Below are 11,808 nucleotides of genomic sequence, written 5' to 3'. Positions count from 1 at the left end.
AGATGTGAGGTCTGGGGGGATGGATTGGCAGGCAGGAGCAGGGGATGGGTGTGTGGTGAATTGTGCTGCAGCAGAGTCATAGATTCCAAGGTCAGAAGGAACCAGTGTGATCCTCTAGAATGTTCTCCTGCCTAACACAGGCCATTGGACTCCCCTGAATTAATGCCTGTTTGAAGTAGCGCAGATTTTTTACAAAAATATCCACTCTTTATTTAAATATTGCCACTGATGGTGAATCCACCACAACTCTTGGTATGTTATTGCAATGATTAATTACTCTCATGTAAAAATTTGCAACTTCTTTAATTTTTTAATTTGTCTGGCTTCAACTTCCAGCCTTTGGATTATGTTATACCTTTCTCTGCTAGATTGAAGAGGCCATTATCAAATATTTTGTTCCCAGTGTTGGTACTTATAGTCTGATCAAGTCAGCCCTTAACTTTCTCTTTGTTAAACTCAATTGATTAAGCTCCTTGGGTCTAACACTATAAGGCATGTTTTCCAATCCTTTGATCATTCTCATGGTTCTTCTCTGAACCTTCTCCAATCTATTAACATCAAATACCAATTTATCAACACAGTGATGCCTGTGCTTAATGTGGTCCGGCACTTCCTATTATAACACCCATTTTTGGTTGCTTGGAACTTCGCCAAACTTTAACCGTTCAGGTTCTTTTCATACTGTGTATCTGCTTTCTTTTCTAAAGTTTCAGCTAAAACAGCTGAAGTACAGTTTCTGAGTAGAAGGTTAGAGAAAAATCTCAGTTCACACATGTTCAGTAGAGACTTGTTAGAGTATGGCAGCTAAATTAGCTGCAGATTCCAACTGCACTCAGCGTGCTGCATTCCCTCACAGCTCCTGTGTGGCAACTGGAAAGCATATGCACCATCCAAAGACTCAGCATGTTCTATCCCAGGGCTATAGAAACTAAGAAGGAGTTTCTGAGCAACTGCTCCTCCTGGCTGCTGGGGCTGCTTTGGTACCAGATACAGAAATACTAAAAGCACGCTCTCAATTACACCTTTCTGGAATACAGGGAGCAAGAAGGAAGCAGCTTAACTCAAATGCTGAAAGTTCAGGAATAGTAGGAAGCAGGGTCGTGTACAGAAATTTAACTTTGACCCCTTTTCAGGGGGGCACATTTTGTGTTCACCAGCTCTGGCAGGAGCTTGCTCTTCCTTTCCTCCATTCCCCCACCCTGGCAGGAGCTTGCTCTTCCTTTCCTCCCTCCCCCGTCCTGGATCACTCTCCCTGCCATTGTCTCCACAGGGCTGGAAGAGTTCTGTGCTTTCCCCCCTTGTGATGCCCCTGGTAGGAAGGGAGTGAGAAGAGAAAAACGGACAGGAAAAGGAGGAAGGTGAGAGAGAGGCACTTGCCAGGCATTGGGAGTGGGGGGAACAACAGGGGGCAATAATCAGGTGGAACAGGAGGAGCAACAGCAGATGGGGAGTGAGGCGGTAGGAGTATAAAGGGACAGGGAGAGGCTGGGCAGGGACAGAAAACTTTAGAACCACTAGACAATTCCTTACAGAGCCTGGAATTGACCCCAGGCATCTCAAATTCCAAAATTCATCTGGTGTCTAGGAAAAACTGTGATGAAACCCACTGGCAAAGTGCACATCTCCAACCCCTCTGGTAAGGTGCTTCACGTAGAAGATAGTAGTAAAAGGCTGTGATCAGTTACTCCATTAGCTCAAGTGGCAGAGGACTGTTGTGAATCTAAAGCTTCCAGAACTGCTGTTGACCCATGTGGGGAGATCAATATGGAACCATATTTTGTTTTTTCCCTATTAAATTTTTTAAAAGCTTAGAAAATTACATTAAAATACATTAAAAGAAATAGAAAAATAATTGTGGAAAAATATGTAATGAAAGATTGTATCACAATGCATATCTACGAGAGGGCTGAATCAGGTATGTACAGGAAACCTTAATTTTGGCATTGCCTGGGCTTTGATTGCTTGATTTTGCAATCAATATTCTTTCACATAGTTTTTTTGGATGCAGTTTATATATATGGTGATGAGTCATCAGCATAGGGAATACCACTCTTGTATTGTCTATATTACAATTACACACCTATTTGAGACCCCAGCCACAACACTGTTTCGTCCTAAACATGTCAGAACACATTTTTGTTGTATCTTCACGGACCAGAGCAAATCATGTTACAACCATGTTAAGGGAAATAAACCTTAACGATTCCATTAACATGGTAATAACATGATTTGGTCTGATCTACATAGGCACAACCAAACTGTGTGGTAATAAGGTTATGACATAATCATGTAACAGTAGCATAGACCAGTGTTTCCCAACCAGTGTGCCATGAGGCCCGAACAGGTATTGCTTGGAATTTTTTGAAAAGCTCCATGTGAAAACAAAAAATACTTTCCTTGTATTTTAATTAGTGTTAGAGCTGGATCACATTCTGTACTTTTGCTCTCCAGCATGAGGCTCAGTGATGAGCTGCCAAAACCTTAATAACTGGTTCCCTCCTCACCCCATGAGAGGGTTGTTTCCCAACCCCGCCCCCCGGGACTCCTGCCCCATCCACCCCCCCATGCTCCTTGATGCCCCCCCCAGGACCCCTGCCCCATCCACCCCCGTCCCCTGTCTGCCCCCAGAACTGGGCAGGAGGGTCTCGTGGGCCACCGTAGTGGGTGCCCACCCCTCCCCTAAGAGCCAGAGGGACCTGCCGGGGGGCGAGGTGGGGAGTCCTGGAGGTGCTTACCTGGGGCAGCTCCTAGGAAGCATCCAGCAGGTCCCTCTGGCTCCTGGGGGGGGGGTAGCATAACTGGGGGGGGAAGCAGGGGGAGTGGCTGCTCCCCCCACTGATCACATCAAAAGTGGCGCCTTAGGTGCTGACTCCATGGGTGCTCCAACCTTGGAGCACCCCACGGGGAAAATTTGGTGGGTGCAGAGAACCCACCGGCAGCTCCCCGCCCCGCACCGGCCCCAGCTCACCTCACCTCCGCTCCGCCTCCTCCCCTGAAGGCACCGCCCCGCTCTGCTTCTCCGCCCCCCCCAGCTTCCCGCGAATCAGCTGTTCGGCGGGAAGCCTGGGAGGGTTGAGAAGCAGGCGGCGGCTTCGCACTCAGGCCCAGGGTGGTGGAGGTGAGCTGGGGTGGGGAGCGGTTCCCCTGCGCGCCCCCCAGGTTACCTGCTGCAGCATGGGCGGCCCTCCTCGCGCTCCCCCGCCCCAGCTCACCTCCGCCTCCCTGGGCCTGAGCGCGAAGCCGCCGCCTGCTTCTCAGCCCTCCCAGGCTTCCAGCGTGAACAGCTGATTCACGGGAAGCCTTGGGAGTGCGGAGAAGCAGAGCAGGGCAGCGCGTTCAGGGGAGGAGGTGGAGGCGGAGTGGAGGTGAGCTGGGACCAGGGGCGTGGGGCGGGGAGCTGCCGGTGGGTGCTCTGCACCCACCAAATTTTCCCCTTGGGTAAACCAGCCCGGGAGCACCCATGGAGTCGGCGCCTAAGGCGCCACTTTTGGCCGGTTATTAAATTTAGAAGCCCTTTTAGAGCCAGTTGTCCCTCGCGGAACAACCGGTTCTAAAAGGGCTTCTAAATTTAACAACCGGTTCCAGCGAACCGGTGCGAACCGGCTCCAGCTCACCACTGATGAGGCCCCTTTCAAATACTATGTATGTGTGTCACATTCCATTCCACAAAGCCAGGTTAAGAGCAAATCTGACTCCTGCGGGATTCAAGCAGGGGAGGGGAAAGCCATCTTCTATTGGCTGTCTGCCTCACTGCCCCACCTCCTCCAGGGACAGAGCAACCAATCAGAGCTCAAACTCGGTCTTCTCCCTCCTGTGAGCAACAGGTCAGCTCCTCTGCCTCTCCCCCTTGCAGCCACTGGCAGGGCATGGGGCAGAGCCCCTGGAGCTGCTCTTCTCAGCCTGGAAGGGAAGCAGGGACCCCACTGCAGCCCCCAGGGTTGGGAGGTGGAAAGAACCCAGAAGAAGCGGAGGTGAGGTGAAAGGGGGTGGAGGCTGGGGGTGAGTTGGGGGAGCTAAGAGGGGCAGAACTGGGGGGCAAAACTGGGTGGGGCCTGGGCACTGAACTGGTGTGAGATTAGACTATAATACTGTTAACTGTATTGTACAGACTGTGAATGGCAAAAGTAGTAAGCAGCTTAAATTGAGGCAATAAGAGGGAGAGTTCATTTGGAGACAATATGGTGGTATACCTCAACATAAACAAAGGTATCGAGGCGTCCCGTGGCAAAGAAAAGGTTGGGAACTACTGGCGTAGACAAGGGCTGCTCAGGGAGAGCATGAAAATATACGTGCACCTTATGAGGTCAGTAAATAATTGTTAATCAGGCCTATGTAGCTCTCAAGCAAAATACATTCGAGTTCTTAGAAAATTATGTATGTAGAGGAGTTTTGCTTTCATTCAGTATGGAATATAATAGTACGATGTGTTGAACGGGAAAGAGGGATAAACTCAAAGATATTGAAACTGAGGGTATTATGTGTTCTGGTTACTAATGCAGATAACTTCATGGCTAAAATGGTAATGGAGATGGTAACATAAGAACGGCCACACTGGGTCAGACCAAAGGTCCATCTAGCCCAGTATCCTGTCTTCCAACAGTGGCCAATGGCAGGCGTCCCACAGGGAATGAACAGAACAGGTAATCATCAAGTGATCCATTCCCTGTTGCTCATTCCCAGCTTTTGGCAAACAGAGGTTGGGGACACTGTCCCTGCCCATCCTGGCTAATAGCCATTGGGCGACCTATCCTCCATGAACTTATCTAGTTCTTTTTTGAACCCTGTTATAGACTTGGCCTTCACAACCTCCTCTGGCAAAGAGCTCCCCAGGTTGACTGTGCAGTGTGTGAAAAAATACTTCCTTTTGTTTGTTTTAAACCTGCTGCCTATTAATTTCATTTGGTGATCCCAAGCTCTTGTGTTATGAGGAGTAAATAACACTTCCTTATTTACTTTCTCCACACCAGTCATGATTTTATAGACCTCTATCATCTTCCCCCTTAGTCATCTCTTTTCCAAGCTGAAAAGTCCCAGTTTTATTAATCTCTCCTCATACAGAAGCAGTTCCATACCCCTAATCATTGTTGTTGCCCTTTTCTGAACCTTTTCCAATTCCAATATAACTTTTTTGAGATGGGGCGACCACATCTGCAGGCAGTATTCAAGATGTGGACATACCATGGACTTACATAGAGGCAATATGATATTTTCTGTCTTATTATCTATCCCTTTCTTAACGATGCCCAATATTCTCTTCACTTTCTTGACTGTCGCTGCACAGTGAATGGATGTTTTCAGAGAACTATCCAAAATGATTCCAAGATCTTTTTGTTGAGTGGTAACAGCTAATTTAGATCCCATCATTTTATATGTAGAGTTGGGATTATGTTTTCCAATGTGCATTACTTTCCATTTATCAACATTAAATTTCATCTGCCATTTTGTTGCCAAGTCACACAGTTTTCTGAGACCCTTTCATAGCTCTTTGCAGTCTGCCTGGGACTTAACTATCTTGAGTAGTTTTGTATCATCTGCGAATTTTGCCACCTCAACGTGCACCCCCCTTTTCCAGATCATTTATGAATATGTTGAATAGGACTGGGCTCAGTACAGACCCCTGGGGGACACCACGGTTTACCTCTCTCCATTCTGAAAACTGACCATTTATACCTACGCTTTGTTTCCTATCTTTTAAGCAGTTACCAATCCATGAGAGGACCTTCCCTCTCATCCCATGACAGCTTACTTTGCTTAAGAGCCTTTGGTGAGGGACCTTGTCAAAGGCTTTTTGAAAATCTAAGTATGCTATATCCACTGGATCCCCCTCAACAAATTCTAGTAGATTCGTCAGGCATGATTTCCCTTTACAAAATCCATATTGACTCTTCCCCAACAAATTATGTTTATCTACGTGTCTGACAATTTTGTTCTTTACTATAGTTTCAATCAGTTTGCCCAGTACTGAAGTTAGGCTTACCGGCCCGCAATAGCCGGGATCACTTCTGGAGCCCTTTTTAAAAATTGACATCACATTATCTATCCTCCAGTCATTTGGTACAGAAGCTGATTTAAATGATAGGTTACAGACTACGGTTAGTAGTTCTGCAATTTCACATTTGAGTTCCTTCAGAACTCTTGGGTGAATACCATCTGGTCCTGGTGACTTATTACTGTTTAGATTATCAATTTGGTCCAAAACCTCCTCTAATGACACCTCAATCTGGGACAGTTCCTCAGATCTGTCACCTAAAAAGAATGGCTCAGGTTTGGGAATCTCCCTCACATCCTCAGCAGTGAAGACCAATGCTAAGAAGTCATGTAGTTTCTCCACAATGGCCTTATCCTCCTTGAGTGCTCCTTTAGCATCTCAATTGTCCAGTGGCCCCACTGGTTGTTTAGCAGTCTTCCTGCTTCTGATGTACTTAAAAAAATTTTCGCTATTACTTTTTCAGTCTCTGGCTAGCTGTTCCTCAATTTTTTTTTGGCTTTCCTAATTATATTTTTTCCACTTCATTTGCCAGAGTTTATGCTCCTTTCTATTTTCCTCACTAGGATTTAATGGCCACTTTTTAAAGGATGCCTTTTTGCCTCTGATTGCTTCTTTTAGTTAGTTGTTTAGCCACGGTGGCACTTCTTTGGTTCTCCTGCTATGTTTTTTTAATTTGGGGTATACATTTAAGTTGAGCGTCGATTATGGTGTCTTTAAAAAGTTTGCATGCAGTTTACAGAGATTTCACTTTTGACACTGTACCTTTTAATTTCTGTTTCACTAACTTCCTCATTTTTGTGTAGTCCCCCTTTCTGAAATTAAATGCTAAAGTGTTGGGTTCCTGTGGTGTTTTCCCCACCACAGGGAAAACATCCAATCTTCAAAGAGAAATGACAGCATATAGGAGGTAGGTACACCTTTGGTACCTGCTGCAGTTCAAGACATTGTTTCCTGGAACCTCAGTTTGGTGTTGGCTGCTCTGATGGAGCCTCCTTTTTTGGGTCATTAGCTACTTGTTCTCTTTACCAGCTATGGATGAAGACAGACTTTTTGGTGGTCATGCTATCAGTTAGGATAGGAGAGACTAATAGCAGGCCCCCCATGTAGGGTCTTGCACCCAGTTGCACTCAGGCCTCACCTGACATTTCCGGATGGTTAGGACTCCCACATCAGTCTATTCCCAATCCCCCACCACTTTTCTTCCCTAACCCATATTCCTTCCCACCCCCCAAGCAAAATGAGACTTCAAGCATTGGATGTTATGAGAGCTTCATTTGGACAGGACCAAGTTATCCATGTGTACACCTAGACTCTTCATGGCATTTGCTGAAAGGGTAAAGGGACAGCCAGAGTCATTGGGTCTCACACTGTGTCAGAACTTTCCAGCTTTTGCTAAAATACCCATCTGGACAGGTTGAACTCATTCTACTAGGGCCCAGGTAGCCCCTGTGGCCTGCTTGGGTAACATTCTGTATCAGAAATATGTAAAGCAGCAGCAAGATGTTTGATCCATATTATTACCATGCCTTATTCCTTAATGCAAGCTGCCAGGTCAAATGTTTGTTTTCACAGGGTAGTCCTATGTTCATTCTACAAGAAGGCCTCTGCTCACTCACCTCCTGGCACTGGGGTAACTGCTTGTTACTCACCCAGAGTAGAATATGTGTGAACAATCATTTGAAGAAAGAACAGTTATTTTAAGTTTTAAAGTAGCAGCCGTCTTAGTCTGTATTTGCAAAAAGAAAAGGAGTGCTTGTGGCACCTTAGAGACTAACCAATTTATTTGAGCATACGCTTTCATGAGCTACAGCTCACTTCATTGGATGCAGTTATTTTAAGTAACTGGTTCTTTGAGATGTGTTGTGTGCATGGACTCCAGAGCTTTCCCTCCATCCCTGCTGATCAGAGTCCTACCCCTGGGGGATTCTTAGTGAAGGAACTGACTGCAGGTTGTATCTGCCCTGCCTTTATGCCCTCAGCTGTCAGGACTGAGTGGGCACTTGGAGCACAGGTGCAGCCCCACACCTATTCAAAAAAATCTGATTTCATACACATAATGACTTCCAGTTATTAGGAAGAGACAGGTAATTGTTATAGGCAATTTGATCATTAGAAACATAGATAGCTGGGTTTGCGATGACTGGGAGAACCACATGGTGCCCTGCCTGCCTGGTGCAAATGTTGCAGATCTCTCGAGACATCTAAATAGACTTATGTGTAGTGCTGGGGAGGAGATGGTGGTCATGATACATATAGGTACCAATGATATAGGGAAGGATAGGAGAAAGGTCTTGGAGGCCAATTTTAAGTCCAGGACCTGCATGGCAGCATTCTCTGAAATGCTTCCAGTTCCATCCGCAGGGCCAGTTAAACAGGCAAAGCTGCAGGGTCTCAATGAGTGGATGAGGCAATGGTGTAGGGAGGAGGGGTTTAGATTTATTAGGAACTGGGGAAACTTTTGCGAGACGGGGAGCCTATACAGGAAAGATGGGCTCCACCTAAACCAAAATGGAACCAGATTGCTGGCGCTTAACATTAAAAAGGTCATAGAACAGTTTTTAAACTAAGGGCTGAGGGAAAGCCAACAGGTGTAGAGGAGCACGTGGTTCGGACAGAGACATCCCTTAGGGGAGGGTCTATTAAATGGAGATTCTCTATGTCCTAGTAAGGAGGAGAAGATAGAAGATGATAAAAAGAAGTAGCATTTGATGAGAAACAGTCAAATGAAAAAGAGTCTCATTCAATTACATCATGTAAAGGCAGACGGCTAAAACGTGACAATTTTTTAAAGTGCTTATATACCAGTGCTAGAAGTCTAAAGAATAAGACGGGTGAACTAGAGTGCCTTGTATTAAATGAGGATATTGATATAATAGGCATCACAGAAACTTGGTGGAATGGGGATAATCAACGGGACACAGTAATACCAGGGTACAAAATATATTGGAAGGATAGAACAGGTCGTGCTGGTGGGGGAGTGGCACTATATGTGAAAGAAAGCATAGAATAAAATGAAGTAAAAATCTTAAATGAACCAAAGTGTACTATAGAATCTCTATGGACAGTAATTCCATTCTCTAATAATAAGAGCATAGCAGTAGGTATATATACACATCAACAAAAGCTGTATTTTCCTCATCTTTTCGATCCCCTCTCCTCCACCATGTGTCTGTGTTTGTTAGAAACAGAAGTGAATGCACTTTACACATCAGGACTAAAAGTAGAATTAATCTTTTCCTTTTCATCAGAGACAGATTGTTCTGAAAATGACATGCTGATATTTTGCCTCCAAAAAAGGAGAGAGATTTTAAAGGTTATGATCATTTGTTTTCCATAATCACTCAATTTTCCCATTTCAATATACATGCTTGTTTTAATTGCTTATTCTTTCTTGTGTTTGATCAATAAAATTTCAACTTTAGAATTAATGCTTTTGGGTGTTTGCCAAGGAACCAAGTGAAACCAAGGCCTCTGTAGAAAAAAAATTTCCAAACCTTTGTTACGCTGTTTCATGTTGGACCATGACAGATTTTACAACACCATTTAATGCTTGATCTCTGAAATTAATATAATAGGACTGTAAAGATCATGGTTTAGGAAAGTATGTATAACAAAGGGTCTAATTTTGCTTTCTGGTTCCCAAAAAAGTCAATGGGAGTTTTTCTGCTGGCCTCAGTTGAAACAGGATTGGGCCATAAGGGATAGATTTTCATGACGGCTCAGTTCTCAACAGATCCATTGAGAACAGTAGCTAGTGGGTGCTACAGACATCGGAAAATCTGGATTACAGGTTTTAGAAACAGAATTAAAATTAAGCCATCCGCCATCCACCGTCCCAAATCAGCTCCCCTTTTGAACAAACCCAAACTTGATCAATTTTCAAACCACAAGCCGATCTGATTCAGATTACGTTCTGAAGAACAATATTTTGATTATCATGTCTTCTAATCAGTCACATTACTTAAAATAATTAACTATTTTGTAACAATTTCCTAAAATATAAAAATGTTTTGGTAGATTAATTTGGCATTTAAAAGATGAGGAATCTAAAATTCTGTTTATTAATTATATAAGAACAAAAACCAGCCACCTTGTAAAACTCACATTTCCACTTCAGTGGTGTCAAAAGTAAACAAATGTTCAAGAACAGAATAAAAAAAATACATACAGAACCAAAGAGCACGTTTAGACAAATCCGAGCCCCACTGAAGTTAATGACAAACATCCATTAAATTCACTGGGACCAAGATTTGGCTCTTTAGAAATCCCTAACATTATTTGAAAAAACACTGTACAATAAATCTAGTCTTGTTCACAGGTCTCTAAAGGGATTTAGAAATCTCCAGCTTTGTTTTTTTTTTTTTTTTTTTAAAGTGAAGTGTGTGTTGATTTGGTAAAAAGTTTTTGTTCAATCCTTAACTAGTCTATCTTCTATAGCACTTTATACACTGAAGCTTTATTCTTTTAACTGTTTTATTTCTTCATCCCTATACAGTTATTCACAGAGCTCAAATATTCCTTCCATACACTTCTAGTTTGACTCAAACAGATGTATTATTTTACAAGATTCGTGGATCATGTCACCAGTCTACTTTGACAAACATAACTTTTTTCTAAATTCATCTAAAAGATGGGACATAAGAGAGAAAGAACTAACATAGCTTGATTGGACTTTCCAATACAATGTTTACATTTTATTTTAAGGATCTTAATAAAAAAAACATTGCACGATCAATTTGAATGTATGTGCAATAGGGAATATGCACTTCATGCAATACTACTAATCCACTACTAACCCAGAGAGCTTTCAGAACCTGAAAAATGAGTAACGCTTGCATGCACTAGTATCAAAACTAAAAATGATCTATTTTATCCATCAGTGATTTTTAGTGAAATTTGTCCAGTGACAAAATGCACAGAGTTCTACACAGATTCAAGTTGTCTTGTCAGATAATCATTATCTTCTCACTATAGGCATGATCCAAAGTCCATTTAAGTTGTCTGGATGCAGCCCTTAGCCTTCCTCTTAATTTTTCCTCTCCTGCCTGTTCTAAAATATGATCCATAATATTTGAATACTAAACTTTGAAAGCACTGGGGAAAAATGTATTTTCAAACAAAAGACAAGAGTCAAGAAAAAATTTAAATATTTGCTTAGCAGGGATTTGCAGTAGGGTAAAGGTACTATAAGATATAGCCAACATGCCAGCTCAACTTTGTTAGTGATTTGGGTTGAGTTACTCAGTTTTTACATAAATTAATTACCACTTATGGAATCTAAATAATGAAAAACCAAATTCCAATTTGCAAGCCATCATTTTTCCCTAGAGATATTGCTTCAGTTAGTACAGTCTTCTGCTGTATTTTCAGATATATGATCACTGTTTTAGAGTTATTTGATGTATTTAATCAAAAACACAAAATAGATTTGGTAACTAAATACAGTTACTGCAGTTAATGTCATCTGTATAGGGCTGTATCTACTGCCATATTCTAAAATACAAAGAGCAGCATTTGACAAGAATGCCTGTAATTCTAAATACATTACATGCCAGCCATACCAATCAACCAGATACAAAAATGACAGAAGAATTACAGATATGCACAGATACAAATGGAATCAGAAAAATAACATTTACAGCAGCAGAATTACACCTTTCTACAAGGTTTATGTATTTTTATGAAGTGTCATATATGAAATGTTCTGTTTTTCCAGATATCATATTATTCTCCAGAGACAATTCAGTATTTTCTAATTGTACAAAGATACAAATAGTACAAAATACTTCAAGAAATTATAACGAGCCTATACCAGGGTT

General features: G+C 42.8%; 1 protein-coding gene across 3 annotated transcripts in view; it reads right to left on the bottom strand.

Annotated features, from left to right (window-relative positions):
• ADARB1 (adenosine deaminase RNA specific B1) overlaps positions 1 to 11,808 on the bottom strand; it is a 259,164-nt gene that overhangs the window by 111,433 nt on the left and 135,923 nt on the right. The window lies entirely within an intron of this gene.

Source organism: Eretmochelys imbricata, chromosome 11, assembly GCF_965152235.1.
Source record: "Eretmochelys imbricata isolate rEreImb1 chromosome 11, rEreImb1.hap1, whole genome shotgun sequence".
Lineage (NCBI taxonomy): Eukaryota > Metazoa > Chordata > Testudines > Cheloniidae > Eretmochelys > Eretmochelys imbricata.
This window is presented reverse-complemented; position numbering and strand designations above follow the sequence as displayed.